Source organism: Eumetopias jubatus, unplaced genomic scaffold (genome assembly GCF_037043125.1).
Source record: "Eumetopias jubatus isolate StellerSeaLion01/CBP00866 unplaced genomic scaffold, mEumJub1_p1.0 scaffold_3, whole genome shotgun sequence".
Lineage (NCBI taxonomy): Eukaryota > Metazoa > Chordata > Mammalia > Carnivora > Otariidae > Eumetopias > Eumetopias jubatus.
Genome location: NW_028274809.1, coordinates 133,384,764 through 133,400,978, shown reverse-complemented (window position 1 = coordinate 133,400,978; position 16,215 = coordinate 133,384,764). Strand labels below are relative to the sequence as shown.

The 16,215-nt window shown below is 40.2% G+C and overlaps 1 protein-coding gene and 1 long non-coding RNA gene across 5 annotated transcripts in view; one reads left to right on the top strand and one right to left on the bottom strand.

The window, feature by feature from the left end:
- WDFY2 (WD repeat and FYVE domain containing 2) overlaps positions 1–16,215 on the top strand; it is a 165,214-nt gene that overhangs the window by 23,435 nt on the left and 125,564 nt on the right. The window lies entirely within an intron of this gene.
- On the bottom strand, positions 12,555–15,981 carry LOC148164753 (uncharacterized). The gene is made up of 3 exons (XR_015767937.1): positions 15,760–15,981; positions 15,039–15,092; positions 12,555–13,606 (listed from the first exon to the last, which is right to left on the bottom strand). It is a non-coding gene; the product is annotated as an uncharacterized LOC148164753 (long non-coding RNA).

Genomic DNA, 16,215 nt, shown 5'->3' with positions numbered 1-16,215 from the left:
ATACTTATGGACAAAGTTTCCAGTTAGAAAAGCATTTATGTTAGGGTTGCCTCCCTCATTTTGTCATTTTGTGCTCTCAGATATTTCTGCTTCAGATTCTCCGTTGAAAGTTTCTTCCCTGAGTATATTGAGGAACATCACTATAATCCTGCCTCTATCAAACAAAAACTCATGAGGAGAGACTCTCTTAGTAGTTAGGAATCAGGAGAAGTCTTGACTTTTAGTTATGAAACAGAGATACCCCTAAAGTGTAAGGAATGGGGAGTCTATTATGAGCCTACAGGAAACATCCTGGAACCCAAGGAGGGAGGGAATGTGGCCGAGCCTTATGAACATCAAGGTTTGGGAACAGGAGAGACTTGAGGACTCTGGAGCTGTGCTTTCCAATATGGTATCCATGAGCCCCATGTGACCATTTAAATTTAAATTTAAATGAATTAAAATAAAAAAAAAAAACCCGTTAGTGGCATTAGCTGCTTTTCAAATGCTCAGAAAGCACATGTGGCTGCCAGATTAGACAGTGCACATTATTGAATATTTCTGTCATTGCGGAAACTTCTGTGGAGCAGTGTGGACAGAGGAAACGGGCATGAAGTGGGAGGTCTAGTTAAAGGTTAAACTCAATGATGCTCGTGCCTGAACCGAAGCATGGGCAGTTGGGCACATTGAACGATTTCAGGCTTCCTGAGGAAGGTGAGTCCTGCCTGGGAAGGCAGCATTGCGTAGGGGTTAAGAGTGAAGATTGGTGTCAGATTTGAGTCTGCTCTACATTTCTTAGCTGTATGGTCTTAGACAAGTTCCTTAAGGCTCAGTTTTCTAGACTAAAAAAAATGGGGATTATGAAAGCCTTGGGAATGGATGCAATAACCCAGGGAAAGTAGGTAGAATCAGGAGGGGAGAAAGTGAGACGTGTGATCAATGAAAATGCTGGGGAAGCTTGCAATGAGGACTCTTAGTGCTAACCAAGTTTCTAAAGATGAGTAGATTCTGGATTTTTGGGTTGGTCATTGTCCATCCACATAAGGATAGCACACTGGATTGAGCGTATGGGCATTGGAGTCAGACTTGGGTTCAGGTCACCACATCTAGCTCTGATAATAAGCATAATTAACATACAAGCTCTCAATTTACCTGGATCTGTTTTCTTATGTGCCAAATGGGCGTGGTGATAGAATTTAGAATTTATTTCAAAAGGTTGTATTAAGGGATGTATTTCATATAGAGATTTAGTGAAGAGTCTGAAATAGAGTAAACATTCAATAGATGTTAGTTTTTGTTATTTAAGAACTTATCCTTGAAAAGTGAAAGTTCAGTATTGAATAATAGAGAATCACAGTGGATGTGGGTTGTACAAACATGAAGAATTTTCACCAACTATGTATTATTAAAACTAAAGGGCATCCTGTCAGAAATTTAGAATGTGAAGAAAATAATTTTGGTGTAAATGAAAAAGTGTTAACTTTTATGTACCCGGTCATTACTGTGGGACTCGTTACCCAGAGCCTTATTGAGAAATACATTTAATAAAGTTTAGAATACTTGAATGCGTGGATGGTAAATACACACTGGATGATTGAAAAGGGTGCTGTGCGTCTGAGAGCAGACATAAGGTGCTCATTGGGAACTAATAATTACATGCCTTACAGGGACCTGGGAAGAGGGCTTTCTCAGCATTTTATCATGATGAGTTGCTTCCAAGATGATTCTTTTTCCCCCCTGGTTACTCTCTGGGATTGGTCTTCTCTTTCATTCTAGCATAAACCTGTACTAGGCTCTTCTTACTTTAAATCAAAAAGCACAAAGCAAAGACGGCGAAAGGTGGTTTGGGTTGTAAAGAAAGCCAGAGAGACCTATCTGGATTAAATCCCAGCTCCCCCATTTACTAGGTGGGTGACTTCTCTCAGAGAGGATAAAGTCGTTTTTAAATGGGTCATGTTTGTGAGGTTTGAAGGACAGAAGGAGTCGTAGGTAAAGCTGTTGGCACATGGTAGCAGTTTTAGATGTGAGCAAATGCATTCATTCAGTTGATATCTCCAATTCAAAGTTTAGATTTTTTAATTTTAGCTTTTATCTTTTGGAGGGGGGTTGTGTCCCTACTCCTAAGTACAGTGTCAGGCACATTACAAACACAGAATAGCTGTGTGTTAAATTAATAATCCAGTAATTTATGTAACTGTATATATGGAGAAGAAATTGCCTAGGGGTAAACCTGTTCTTTCTGCTGCTTATTTACCGTCAGTGATGCACCCAGATCAGTATTATTATTATTAACTAGTTATTTGGGAAACAAGTACTCTATAAATGGTAGCTCTTATAATAATCCAGAAACTGGATTTTAAAGCAGAAAATTCACCTTTTATTATGGAGCTATTGTTTGGCCTTTTTTTTTTTTTAAACAAAATATATCTTGTCTGTATCAGTGATCCCACTGAACAAGAAGACCACAATAGGCTTATAAATGCAGTAACGTATTGAGAAGTGACTTGAACCTCTTGTTTTTAGAATCATTTTGATTAAAAAACGACGAACGTAATAAATGCTAGAACTCACACTGTGCCACTGTATTTTCAGTTTTTTTTAATAATGTTATCTACTTTATATGATAAAATTAAGAGATATTTGCTGGTGTTGTCACTCTTAATTTATGATTCACAGTACCTACCTGCATGGCAAAATAATAACTTTTCACCATTTAATCCTAGAGGTTGTTAGTTTCTTTCCCATTGAACAGACAAGATAATTTATCTTGCTCTGATACTCTGCGGCAGACAGTATCCCTGCAGCGCCAGCGATCACTTAGTTACAGCGATCAGTTACAGCGATCACATGTAACTGAAAACCGGAAAATAAGCAAGAGGAACCTGTAGCAGCCAAAATGTGGCGTAAAAACTCAGCTCTCTAATTTGTACACTTTCCTCCTAGAAATACCCTTCAGACACCTACTTATATATGGATATTATACTGAAGTATACTTAGTGAAATGTCATATTTCATTGGCTTGAAGTTCCAGTTTTTTTACCTTTAAATATTTCTGATGTCAGGGTTAGAGGCTTTCAGCAACAATCGTAACTTGCCCAGGATTTGATGAGTTGGCGGGGGTGGCTGGTAGATTTGCCTGGACTTGTTCACGTGGCAGAAAGGCTGCATCAAGAGAGCGCGCCAGCCCAAGCACTTTCCCAGCTTCTGTTTGAGTCACATTTGCTAATGTCCCATTAGCCAAAGCAAGTTACAGGGCCTTGCCCAGAGTCAGTACTGGAGAAATACTCTGCCTCTTGTTGAGAGGAGCAGTCAAGTCACATTGTGAAAGTCTAGATGTGCTGGGATGGGAGGGATTTCTGAGGACATTTTGGCAAATGATCTTCCATGATATTAAAATGAGTATCATAATTTAATTAGTGTTTTTTTCTTTCTTAGTCATACATAAAATTGTGTATTTTATGACCAATGCCATCTTAGAGCGGATGAGATACGGCATATGTATTGGGTTACTGGGTTTTTTAATTAAAACAATACATATTCAATGTAAGAATTTAAAATAATACAGAAGACTAAGAGTTAAAGTGCTTCCCAGCCCCATTCCCCCACATCTCAGACCCTGGAAGAATCCTGCACAAGAACAATTTGGCATATACTTGGGGTAGGCTGAATAGAGGCCCCCCAAGCACGGGGACTTCCATGTGAGAGGGCCTTTGCAGATGTGATTAAGTTAAGGATCTTGAGATGGGGAGATTATCCTGGATTGTTGGGGGTGGGCCCAGTGTAACCATAAAGATCTTTAAAAGAGGATGAGAGTCAGAGGAGAAGCAGTGTGAAGATGAAGGCAGAGATTGGCGAGATGGGGTCACAAGACAAGGAATACCAGCAGCCTCTAGAAGCTGGAAGAGGCAGGAATAGATTCTCCCCTGGGGCCTCCAGAAGGAACCAGCTCTGCTGAGACCATGGTTTTAGCTCCTTAACTAAGACTCATTTTGGACTTTCAACCTCCAGAACTGTAAGAGAATACGACTGCATTGTTATAAGCCATTAAGTTTCTAGTCATTTGTTACAGCTATAAATGGAAATAATATATTTGTTTATTTAATTTCTTGCTTTTAAAGAATACATGGATATTGACTAGGAATTCAAGTAGAATCAAAGTATAAAGTAAAATCCCCTATTTTTGATCAGCTCTTCCCATGTTCTCTGGAGTACCACTGTTAACAGTTTCTTATGCATTTCTTCCGAAATAGTCACATTCAGGGCGCCTAGGTGGCTCAGTCGGTTAAGCACCCGCCTTTGGCTCAGGTCATGATCCCCAAGTCCTGGGATCGAGCCCCATGTTGGGCTCCCTGCTCAGCAGGGAGTCTGCTTCTCCCTCTACCTCTCCCCCCTGCTCACGCTCTCTCTCTCTCTCTCTCAAATAAATAAATAAAATCTTTTTTTAAAAAAGAAATTGTCACATCCATTCTCTCATTTTGTACAACTATGATCATATCAGGTATGTGTATTTTGTTCAACAGCTCGCTTATTTAATGAAATGTATTCTTGGATATTTTCTTATCAGAATAAAGTGATTTATTTCATTCAGTACCTTCATTTATTTTACATACCCTTCTAGGGAACATTTAGGTTGTTTTCACATGTTTTTGGATGTTGTTTGCTTCTGTTTCTCTTTCTTTTCCTCTGCTACAAACAATGCTGAATGAAGCAGCTTCTGCAAATGTCATTGGCTATCATCTACAGATATAATTTAAGCAATTGAATTACTACCTTAATGAATGTCAGCATGTGTGTGCGCGCGTGCATGCATGCTGGAGTGAGTGGGGGGAAGCTCTCTCTACCCATTCAACTCTTGGCCTATAATATTTTAACTCTTTTTTAGAGTTCTGTATATGAAATATACAGAAAAGCACACAACCCATAAATGTATAGTTAAGTGCAGTATTGAAAAGAAATCCATGTCAAGACATTTAATACTGTTGGCCCCTCAGAAGACCTTTTGTGTCCTTTGCTGACTACAATCCCCAAGAGGTAAACAGTATTCTGACTTTTCATTTGCCACTATGTAGTTTGGCTAGAACGTTAACAAACTTGATCATCTGGCCCTCAAAATATTAGGACTGTGAAAAGAGCTAATTAGGGTATTCTTAATAATAAATCGAGAATTGACAGTTTACCTTAGAAAAATTACAGGAAGTGGATATAAGAACTAAAAACAAAGTGAGAATTTGGGACATTTAGTGTTAGAAAAAGCAATCTCTGTGCAAGACTGTAGTTCCTGGGATATTTATAATTAAGGCATAAAAAATGTTTTAAGAACATAGGAAAATATTTTAGGAAGAGTATCATAAAGGTGGTGAAAAGAAACAGTGGTATTTGAAAAGACATCTGTCTGTTACCTTGAAAATTCACTCAGGGAGATTGCCTCAGTGTGCTGAGATGTCGAGTACATGCATCCATTCATTATATGGTGCATTAGGTAACCCCATCTTCATTTTTAAAAGCTAAATTGATTCTAAGGGAAGTTGATTTAGAGCAAGCCCTGAAGGTCTAGTTCTTAGTCTCTTCTCTTGCCGACTCCCCAAAGGAGTTCTTTCTGATCAGTGCTGATTAGTCAAAGATGGGACTGAAAACTAGGCACATATCGTTCTTGTCTTTTTTGACTTATACCCAAGCCCAGAGGGTAGCACTAAAAATGGCAAATATGAGTTCCTACTAGATTTGGCCAGGTTCTGTGGTTGGGTAGTGAATACATGAAGATGGATATGTGTAGATAGAAAGGATATCTCTCACCTCAAGCAGGTGATAGCTGTGAATATCTTCTGAGTTGGATTTAGAGTTGTATCATCTTTGCTGTTTTGCCCCCAGACATAATTTGGCTTTCTTTGGCCTAAGAGCCAACTATCTAATTCTTTCCATTGGTAATTTGTATATGGATATAAGGTCTCAGGGGTTTGGGAAGTAAGAAAAAAGCAAAGTTTAGGGAAGAATAATGAGTTTATCATTTGGTTGCCACTTTGTGTGTTGCACACAATAATGGGAGCAGTGCGGGGTTTGGTGGCTTGGTTAACACAAGTAATGCTTTCACACTGCCCTCTATTTGAAAACAGAAATAGGAAATCACGTATCTTTCTCAATAAAAAGAGCAAATTTGGTACAGCCTTGAGTGAATATCTCTAAAGGAGCTAAGTAAAGTGATTCATTAAAAAGCTCTGCTAAATACTCATTTGTTTAGGAAATACACTTTTCCCCCCTCAAATAAATGTGCATAAGTATTATGTATTTATTGTATGAAATTGGTAGAGAAAATTCTTTTAATTAGAACCCAGGTGATGAATATTTGCCTCAGTTTCATTCCCATTTCTAATTTGTATGATTCCTTGATATCATCAAACTCTATTTTTGCAAATATGAAAAATAAGGCAACTAAGCCTTCTTTGAATCCAGTAACATCATTTATCTTGCTTGGTAAGGACTGGTGTGAATTTACTTGTAGGCTTCCTCTATAATGTCAAAAAAATATGAAGTATAATGTAGAAAGTATAAAGTATAAGGTCAGATTTACTGTTAATGGACAACAATCATGGCAAACATGTAGGTTGTTCTCCGGATTCTCAGATTATATTTTGTGTGTATTTGATTGTTTTTAGACTATAGATATTGATGCTATTTTAGCTCTGCCCTTTGCAAGTATCATTGTCATTTTCGGAACTGATAGCTGATGCGTGGCTTTGCTTTTGGGCATCCATCTAGCATTGAGGGGAAAAGCAACAAAGAAGAATCTGGTTAACACATCCTTTCTTCTGTTGGTGAGCACCTGTCCATTTTTTTCCCCCTAGATTCATGGTTTTATTTCTAGGTGGTGTGGGTAAGTAAACAAAAACCAAAGTTATTACGGTTAATTTAAAATTATACCTATTCTGATACCTTGAATTCAGCATATGTTGGTGATTAGGAATGCTGATCTTCCAAAGTAGTTATGCAGTTAAGTGTGGTTATATAAGCGCCAACTAGGCAGGGTTTTTGCATTGTTCACTACAGTATCCTCAGTGCTTAGAGTAGTACTGCATAGTAGATGCTCAGAAAGTATTGAATATAGGATGGGAGAATATATTGGCTGTAAAACCTATTGCTGATGCCTCATATTACCAATCTGCATATATTTGAAAAATGCATATAGTAGTTCAAAACCTCATATTTTATCATTACAATTTGAATGATGGTCATTATAGTTTGCTGTTTTGTGATTTTTTTAAAAAAGAATCTTTTCAGTGAATCTATTTCATCATAAAGATTTTGGGGTACTATTGTTGCCTTAATATACAGCATTCTTGAGTGAATAATGATCTCTTTCACCTGTAAAGCATTTTTATACTTTACAGATTTTTCATGCTTTATCATTTGGTCCTTACTGCAGTACTATGAAAAGTTAAGGGGTTCCTGACACTGCTGATTATTTGCCCAGTTGTCTACTTTATTCTTTCTGGCTCGTTGAACCCCGATTTTGTTCAGGTGTGCACCCCTGCCTCACATAACTTAGGACTAAATCCCAAGTAGTCTAAGCCTGTTACAGTAAGTTCATTCCTTTTGCCAGGCACTAGTTTAGGAATGGGCATGTGACTCCATTCTGGCTAGTGATCTAAGAGGGGATGTCTGCTGGGGGTAACGGTACATGTGGGAAAAGTTCCCTCCCCCTTTGAAAGGGACACACAGGAAAGAAACATCCCTTGCTTTTCTGCCACTTTTGGTCATGACTGGATTTGACCACCTGGAGCTGCTGCGGCAGTCTTGTGACTACAGGGAAAGGTAGCCTAAAATTAAGTTGGATGCTGACTATAGTGGGAGAAAAAGACGGAAAGAACCAGCTACCAAATTAGCCAGCCCTGGAGCTACCGCACTGCTGACTTCTTGTTACCAGAGAATAAGTTTTTCTTATTCTGGCTGAAGGCATGCTAACTGATAATTGGTATCATTATTGCCATTTTACAGGCAAGGAAGTGGAGACTTGGAGCTCTAAAATGGAATGATCGTCACCAGAGGGTGAACTCGCTTTGGAAGCCAGGAGAATTAAAACACATTCTAATTCCTTGCCTGGTGGTCTTCCTGTTCCCCAATGTAGCTTCTCTATAAACAGCCCTGCCTCCCTACTTGGGAGGGAACTGTATTACCAATTTAGATATTTGTGTCTGAAATACATTCTAGACAGTTCCTAATTATTTGGTGATTAATTACCTATAACAAATACTGCTTCAAAATTCTTACTGATACGGTTACCAACTTTTCTTAATTTGGCTGACCTAAATGAGAACTTTATTTACAAATTAACAACTTGAAGAGAAGTTCTTTTACAACTAAAGTAATTTTAAAAATTGTTTTGTGAGTATACATTTCAAAAAGTTTGTTGAACTCTGCCTAGTGTGTGGATGTATATTTCAAGAATTGTGTTAAGTGTTGAGAAGTGGAATGGGTTCATTTATAAAGGAATTAAAATGGCAACTGACCAACATATTGGATTGAATGGGAGAAGGGGCTACATGTCTGACTTCAGAAGCTGTACTGACATTGGCTAATATGAAAGCTTTTGGTTGACCATATACATGATGTTCTTTGCACTGCCATTCTTTGTTGACATTCTGTCTGCTTTCCACCCGCTTTTCTTTTCATCATCCTTCCCCCCTTACAGGTAGAGGGTAAAGAGACTGTGACCAGTAGTATGTGGCACATTGCTTCTTATTACAGAGGCAGATCAGGACAGTGTTTCAATCTGAGTAAGGGAGTTTATTTATAGTTGAAGAATTCAATTAAAAAATATTCAATGCCACATAAAAGATACTTGCTGGGGGAGGGTTAGGTATTTTTTGAAAGACCATTATTCTTGGTGGAGGCAGTGGTGGCTGATAGGAGGGAGCAGCAAAGAGGACTGAGCTAGTGCTCAGTCTCCGAGAGAGGATTGCAGTCTATGGCCCCCACCTCCTGTTTGCCCAGTTGAAGAGACTGCTGCATTCTAGAGAGGAGAGGACTGCTGTGGGGGGGTAGAATCTGTCTTCCCTCAGCCCTTTGCTGCTTCAGGCTGAGAGAGCTGGCTAGCTGAAGCGAGAGGACTAGAAGAGAACGAACGCTTTGAGACTGTTCTTCCTGGTGGCAGAGTGGTTAAATAATTCCTTCAGCTTGTTCTTTTCCTCCCTAATCTAGGGAAATACATGGTGGGGCTTCCACTGGGTACCTACTGGGATATTTTCTTAGTTCTTAATTTCATTTAAAACTAAAAGTGAGCCCAAGTTTTTGGGGATTAATGGCAAAATAAAAATTCAGTCTTGTATAATTATTAAGAATTCCTCCAATGCTGTGATTTTTTTTTTTTTCCTTCAAGATCTCTTTTGTCCCTAAGACTTTACTTCACAACTAAAATGAGCTGTGTGGTGTCCTGATAAGGGTGATTGAACACCAGGATTTGTGCAGGTGACACCATATGTTGCTGATTACTGACTTCTCCTTAGGGTGCACTTGGATTTCTACTTGAAGTGCTTGATGATTTGATTTCTCCTCTGTAAATTAATGATTCTGTGAATGGAGAACTTGCCCTTCAAACCAGCATAACTTTTGTTCAAAGGACCATCTCAAGCCGCGAAAATGGAAAGAACGCTTAAAAATCTGTATGAAGATGTTGGGTGAATCATGACATGGAGTTTAGATATTATATTCTGCTGCAATTAACAAAAGACAGGAAATTACTGTCTCAGACCAGTTAAAGGGTTTTTTTTCCCTCTTGTAATGAGAAATACAGAGGTGGGCGTTCCAGGATTCGTCAGAACCATCAAAGACCCCTTCAGCCCCTTTAGTGATCTTGTCGATTTGAAATCTCAAGATGGCTGCTCTCCAGCCAGCATTGCATCTGCCTCCCAGGCTGGAAGAAAGGGGAGGGCAGATGGCAAAAGGCAGATACCAGCTGCTCCTGTTCTCTTTCAAGGAGCTTCCTGGTAGCTCTGTTCTGTGACTTCCGCTTACATCTCATTAACCAGAACTGTGTCATACTGCCCCCCTTAGCTGTATGCAAGGCTGGGAAACATGGGACGTGTTGTCACTCTGAACACAACTGAAATTCTGACGGAAAGTATTTTGGAAAGAGTGTTGTGTCTGTTTCTAAACTAATGGGACTTGGGAGGAATTATAATAAAGGGATATTTATTGAAAACTTAACAGCATACTGGATGTTGCGCTGGTTGCTTTGGGGGCATTATCTTATTTAAGCCTTAGCATTCAGAGAGACATATCATGTACACATTTAGTGTAAAGAATAAAGTAAGTTCAGGGTGGATTTAAAGAGCCAAAAAAGCAGGATTAATTGTATTCTTTGTGGAAATGTTCTCACAGTCAACCTATTAAGCTTGGAATGAATTTAAAGGACTTTATCTTGAAACCCAGATATTATAATGGGAAATTTTGACAAATTTAAACATATTAATTTAAAAAAATCTGTGTGTTGGTACCCAGCATTCATAAATGAAGACTTGTAGAAAATACTTACAACATAGATTTCAGAGTCTTAATATTTGTAAGAGATAAAAAGCATCTATAAATAAATAATAACATAACTTTATTTAAAAATATGAATAGGCATACATTTCTCTGAAGAAAATATACAGATAGTCAAAAAAAGCTAGAAAAAAATAGTAAGAGCAATATAAGTTAAACACTAAAACACCATTTTTTGTAATTCCCACTTCACAAATATTTTTAAAAATTATATAATCAGTTTTGTAAGATCTAGGGAGAAAAGGCACTTTTCATATATTATTGGTAGTCCTGTTGGATTGATACCATCATTTTTTTTTCTTAAGTAGGCTCCATGCCCGACATGGGGCTTGAACTCATGACCCCAAGATCAAGAGTTGCATGCTCTACCAACTAAGCCGGCCAGGCACCCTGATACCATCATTTTGGAGAGCAGTTTGGCAGTACTGTCAAAATGCAAAATGTCTATACCCTTTGACTCAGCAGGTCCATTTCTTGGGATAAATTTTACAGAAATATTAGCATGATTTTACAAGGATGTTTATTTTAGAATTGCAATTAGGTAAAAATGTGGAATGAGCCAAAATATCAATCAGTTAGGACATGGTTAAATAAATTATGTTGTAGCCGCACAATGGAATTATTAACTGGCAAGCTGTCCATGGACTATTAAGTAGGCAAGTTGCAAAGTAATATGTATATTATTTTTGTGACACCGCTCTTAAAAAAGTGAATCTGTTTATGGACATAAAAGAATTGGGGTAAGAGATGTGATGATTTTTCACTTTTTATACATAGATATTATTTGAATCTCAGGCAGGGGCAAATCGTGTGTGTGTGTGTGTGTGTTTTGCGAGAATGATTTGCCTTTTTTAAAAGTTGCTAACAACTGTTTTAAAGCAGAATTTTAAAAAGTAAAGGGATAAATACATTTTTGATTCTATAAAAAGGCGAAATAAAATGCAGATAGTGATTTTTATGACTTGTTTCCTGGGAGTGGTAGAGGAGGAAATGATGTGTAAGAAGAAAACAATCTACAATCTAAATGACAGACTATTAGGAGAAAATGTTTTTTCAACTACCTCCTGTGAGTCAGGATAGGCTAGATTATAATAACAGCCTCCAAATTTCGGGGGCTTATATCACAAAGATTTATTTGTCACTCCTGGTTCATGACTATTGAGCGTTGTCTGTGAGCTTCCCTAACAGAGCTCGTGGTCTGAGAGGCTCCACCGACTTGAGCATCGCCGCTCACCATGACGAGGAAGGGGCTTAGCGGAGCCTGCACTGGCTTTTAAAGACTCCTTCCCAGAAGTGACACACATCACTTCCACTTATTCTTTATTAATTAAAGCAAGCCCCATGGTCATGCTTGAATTTAAGGAGGCCAGGAAGTGTCATTCTAATGTGCTTGGAAGGAGGAGAATCTGAGTACTTGTGAGCACCTTAATGGCTATCACAGCCCTTCAAAGGGGGACTGTGAGATGAGCTTCTAGAACAGTGCCTGGCACATAGTTCTGGTGTTGCAAGGGTTTTTGTTTTTATAGATAGTTTATACTCAGGTGAATTTCTTAAGAAATATGTATGAACTGGCTTGCATATTGATTGAATCAGGCATTTGTTGAGTTCATGTCATTGTATCAGACCTGTGGAAGTTAAAGAGATTTGTCTGGGGGCGCCTGGGTGGCTCAGTTGGTTGGGCAACTGCCTTTGGCTCAGGTCATGATCCTGGAGTCCCGGGATCGAGTCCCGCATCGGGCTCCCTGCTCGGCGAGGAGTCTGCTTCTCCCTCTGCCCCTCTTCCCTCTCGTGCTATCTCTCATTCTCTCTCTCAAATAAATAAATAAAATCTTTAAAAGATTTGTCTGTATGTAGATATTTTTAAGGTAAGATTTTATGAAAATGTTTCTTAAATATTTGGAAAATTCCCTCCCCCCAAATTGTTTATTCTAACTGTATCTATAAAGAAAGTATTTATTATAAAGGAAATTTCTGTGGGGCTTTTGGTATATTTTTATAAAATTCTAACGTAGTGAGGCCTTAATCTATTTAATAAGAAATTCCTATTTATGGTAGCTATCAGGGATGTATTCTCTTTTATTTATTTTATTTTTATTTTTTATTTAAACAATTTTTTAAAGATACTTGAACTCACGACCCCAAGATCAAGAGTTGCATGCTCTACCAACTAAGCCGGCCAGGCACCCTGATACCATCACTTTGGAGAGCAGTTTGGCAGTACCTGTCAAAATGCAAAATGTCCATACCCTTTGACTCAGCAGGTCCATTTCTTGGGATAAATTTTACAGAAATATTAGCATGATTTTACAAGGATGTTTGAGAGAGAGAGAGAGTGCAAAGTGAGAGAGAGAGAGCACGAGCCAGGGAGAAGGCCAGAGGGAGAGGGAGAAGCAGGCTCCCTACCGAGCAGGGAGCCTGACACAGGGCTCAATCCCAGGCCCCTGGGATCATGACCTAAGCCGAACGCCCAGACGTTTAACTGAATGAGCCACCCAGGCACCCCTTATTTTGATTTTTTAAAGATTTTATTTGAGAGAGAGAGGGAGAGAGAGTGTGAGAGCATGAGTGGCGAGAAGGGCAGAAGGAGAGGGAGAAGCAGTCTCCCTGCTGAACTTGAACCCAGGACCCTGAAATGATGTCCTGAGCCAAAGGCAGATGCTTAACCAACTGAGCCACGCAGGCGCCCCCCAGGGATGTGTTTTATAGCAGTAACTCTTTAGCTATGTTTGTTTGGGTTTGGCTGACAGGGAAGGTACATTCCATCAACAGAAAGGAAATCTTTTTAGATGGTGTTCTGTGCACCTGAAGTCCAAGTACAGAGTTCTTTACTATTGTGATACCCCGTCGTTTAGTATAGTGCGAATAGTCTGAAGTTGTCCTCTTCTGGGCATGATGGAGTTTCTCCTCCCTCTGATCTTCCTTCCCTTTCCCCCCAGTCATTTTCTTCTTACTTCCCTGAAGGACTCAGCTCTTTTCCATCCTGTCTTCTCATGCATTAGCAAACGTTTCATGTCCTTAGATTGCTTGGGATGGATGAAGACAGACAAACCTTTCTCCTAGGATCTGGCGGGAGGTAGAAAAATCTCTCCTGCCACTGTAATAAAAATGGTGGGTTGACTCTCCAGAAATTTCAAGAAATGTGTCCATAGCCTGATTTATTTGAGAAGTTGGCTAACTTTCTAGGTCTTAAATTTCCAAGCTAACATGTTTGATTTACTGGTTGTCTTTTTCTTCTCTAGTTGTTAAATAGAAAAAGCTCTTAAGTCTTTGTACTACTTAAAGAAGGTTGATTAGAAAGGATGAAGCTGTCCATGTGTTTCTACTTCTCTTAGTTTCACCTGCCGTTTATTCATTCAGCAGCCTTGGACTGACTGTAGAAATCAAACTCTTATGAAGAGAGCGATCACACCTTAGCTGATGTAGAAATATACTTTAATGCCAAAATTTGGGATGCCTCTCAAGTACAAGTGATAAGCACTCTACATATTCAGCAGTATTTTGTCTCATGACCCTGGGTCACCTGGGTTTGGTGCTACATTTTGGCAGCACTTCCTTAAGAGTATCAGTAAAAAGAGCCTATGAAAGATAACATTGTTTTGAGCACTGGCTGTGTGCTAGCACCATGTTATTTCGCATTACCTCATTATTAGAAGTTTGCTTTAGGCTAACGGATGGCTTGTCTCTGACTCTGTGGTATTGATAATAAACTAAGAATTGACAGTATGGTGCTTCAATAGTTAATCTGTCTCTGTTTCCAGCTTTTTTTTTTTTAAAGATTTTATTTTATTATAATTATTTTTAAAGACTTTATCTGATACACAGAGAGAGGGGGAGAGAGCACGTGCACTGGCAGGAGGAGTGACAGGTAAAGGGAGATGGAGAAGCACACTCCCCGCTGAGCAGAGAGCTGACATGGAGCTTAATCCCAGGACCCTGAGACCATGACCTGAGCAGAAGGCAGATGCTTAACGACTGAGCCGCCCAGGCGCCCCTCTGCTACCAGCTTCTGAGCTTCTTGAGGGCAGGGACTGTATCTTGTTCTGCTGTGTATCACAGTGGGATTCCACAATGTGTGTCATTAAAGTTAGGTATATGAATGCCTGTGTAGGTGGATGGATGGATTAATAAGCGGAGTCAGTCCAGATGTACCACCTGGTCTCTACCCTGGAGAGCTTCATGATTTACAAATAATGAGTGGATCTTGAAATCATCAGTAGATGTCTGAAGGGTTTCCTGTGGTAGAGTATATGCGGCCTGTTTACCTCGTATAAAGTGAACGTACCTGTTGCTGTTGCTCCTGACCTACCCCAAACCTTTACTGTTAGTATACAGCGTCAGCCTGTGACTAATCCCCGTTCTCCCAGAATGTTGCTGGAATGTCCCTGGACACAGAACATCACAGTTGGAGAAGATGTGAGGCTTGCCAGAGCCAAACAATAAAGGCCTAGGGTGCCTCCTCCCTCCCTGTCGCCATTGTGAGTGCTGGGAGAGGATGTGTTGAAGAGGGAGTAAGCAGTGCCACATACCTTTCATCAAGCAGCCGTCCCAAGATGGCTGGAGCTTATCCACCTCTGGTGAGGCTAGAGAAGGGAACAAAATAGCTGATGCCTTTTGCCTCTTGAAAAATGTACCGTAAGGGTGAGCGGTGGAGCTCAACGTAGGAAAAAAAAATGGTGCCTCACTTTCTTTCTTTGGCTTTTTTTTCTCTCTCAGCTATGTCTGTTGGGTCATTCCTCACAAGACGTACTTCTTCCACCTTCCCCAACAGGCAAATAAAGAGGAACTCCAGAGGGTGTTTAGTGGAGGTTCTCCCCCTGACCCTTCCACAGTTAGATAATGGGACTGAGGGCCGTCACGTAGGATTGGGGACTATTTCCCTCACTCTGCCTCATGTTGTGGGCAGTCAGAAATAAGGGTGAGAAGAAACAGTAGTTACTTATGGGACACACAGGCAGAGAGAATGATTCCTGATTTTTGAATCATTTGGGCTGATTCTCCTTACAAGCCCCTTCCCAATATGGAAGTGGATGGGGGGAGCAGCTTAAATATAGTGTAATCCAGTAAAATTAGTCTGATGCAACAGTTTGAATGGTTTTTAGGGAAATGGTCCTTTTTAAACATGTGAAGTGCTCTGATTCTTATGCTTCCTTTTCCTTCAGGGTCCTCACTAAAGTGGCATCTGGGGGAGGGGGAGAGGGCTGGGTGCGGGGGTGGGGTGGTAGGGGTGGATGGGATCTGGAAACCCACCTGGTGACCTCCAGATCCCTTTTGGCTCTGCCATGAAGCAGCTGCTCTGGCCCACTGCCCGGCCTGGAGATGGCTGAGGGATGACGCCCCTCCCTGGAGTCTGCTGCTGAAAGCTCTCGCAGGTCGAACTCCTGTTTTGCTTATCATGCTCCGTCATGCCTGGTAGTGCTCCTGGCAGGCTCCACTTCCCTTTGGCTCTTGCGGCCATGCTTCCCCTCTGGGCCGCTGCCATATCCTTCAGCCAGCTCTTGGCCTAGTGAACTGGTCCCCTGCAGGCTTTGTAGTGGCGTCACCTCGCCCCTTACCAGGCACTCCCATGACCCCCCGCCCACCCCACCCCATCTGCATCTGCTCACTTCTGTCTCACCCTATTCAGGCAGGATTTTCTGGGTCTCGTGGAAACAAAACAAAAATCAGGGCCACGGAGGTAAAAGATCACTCCAGCCATTGTTCTCT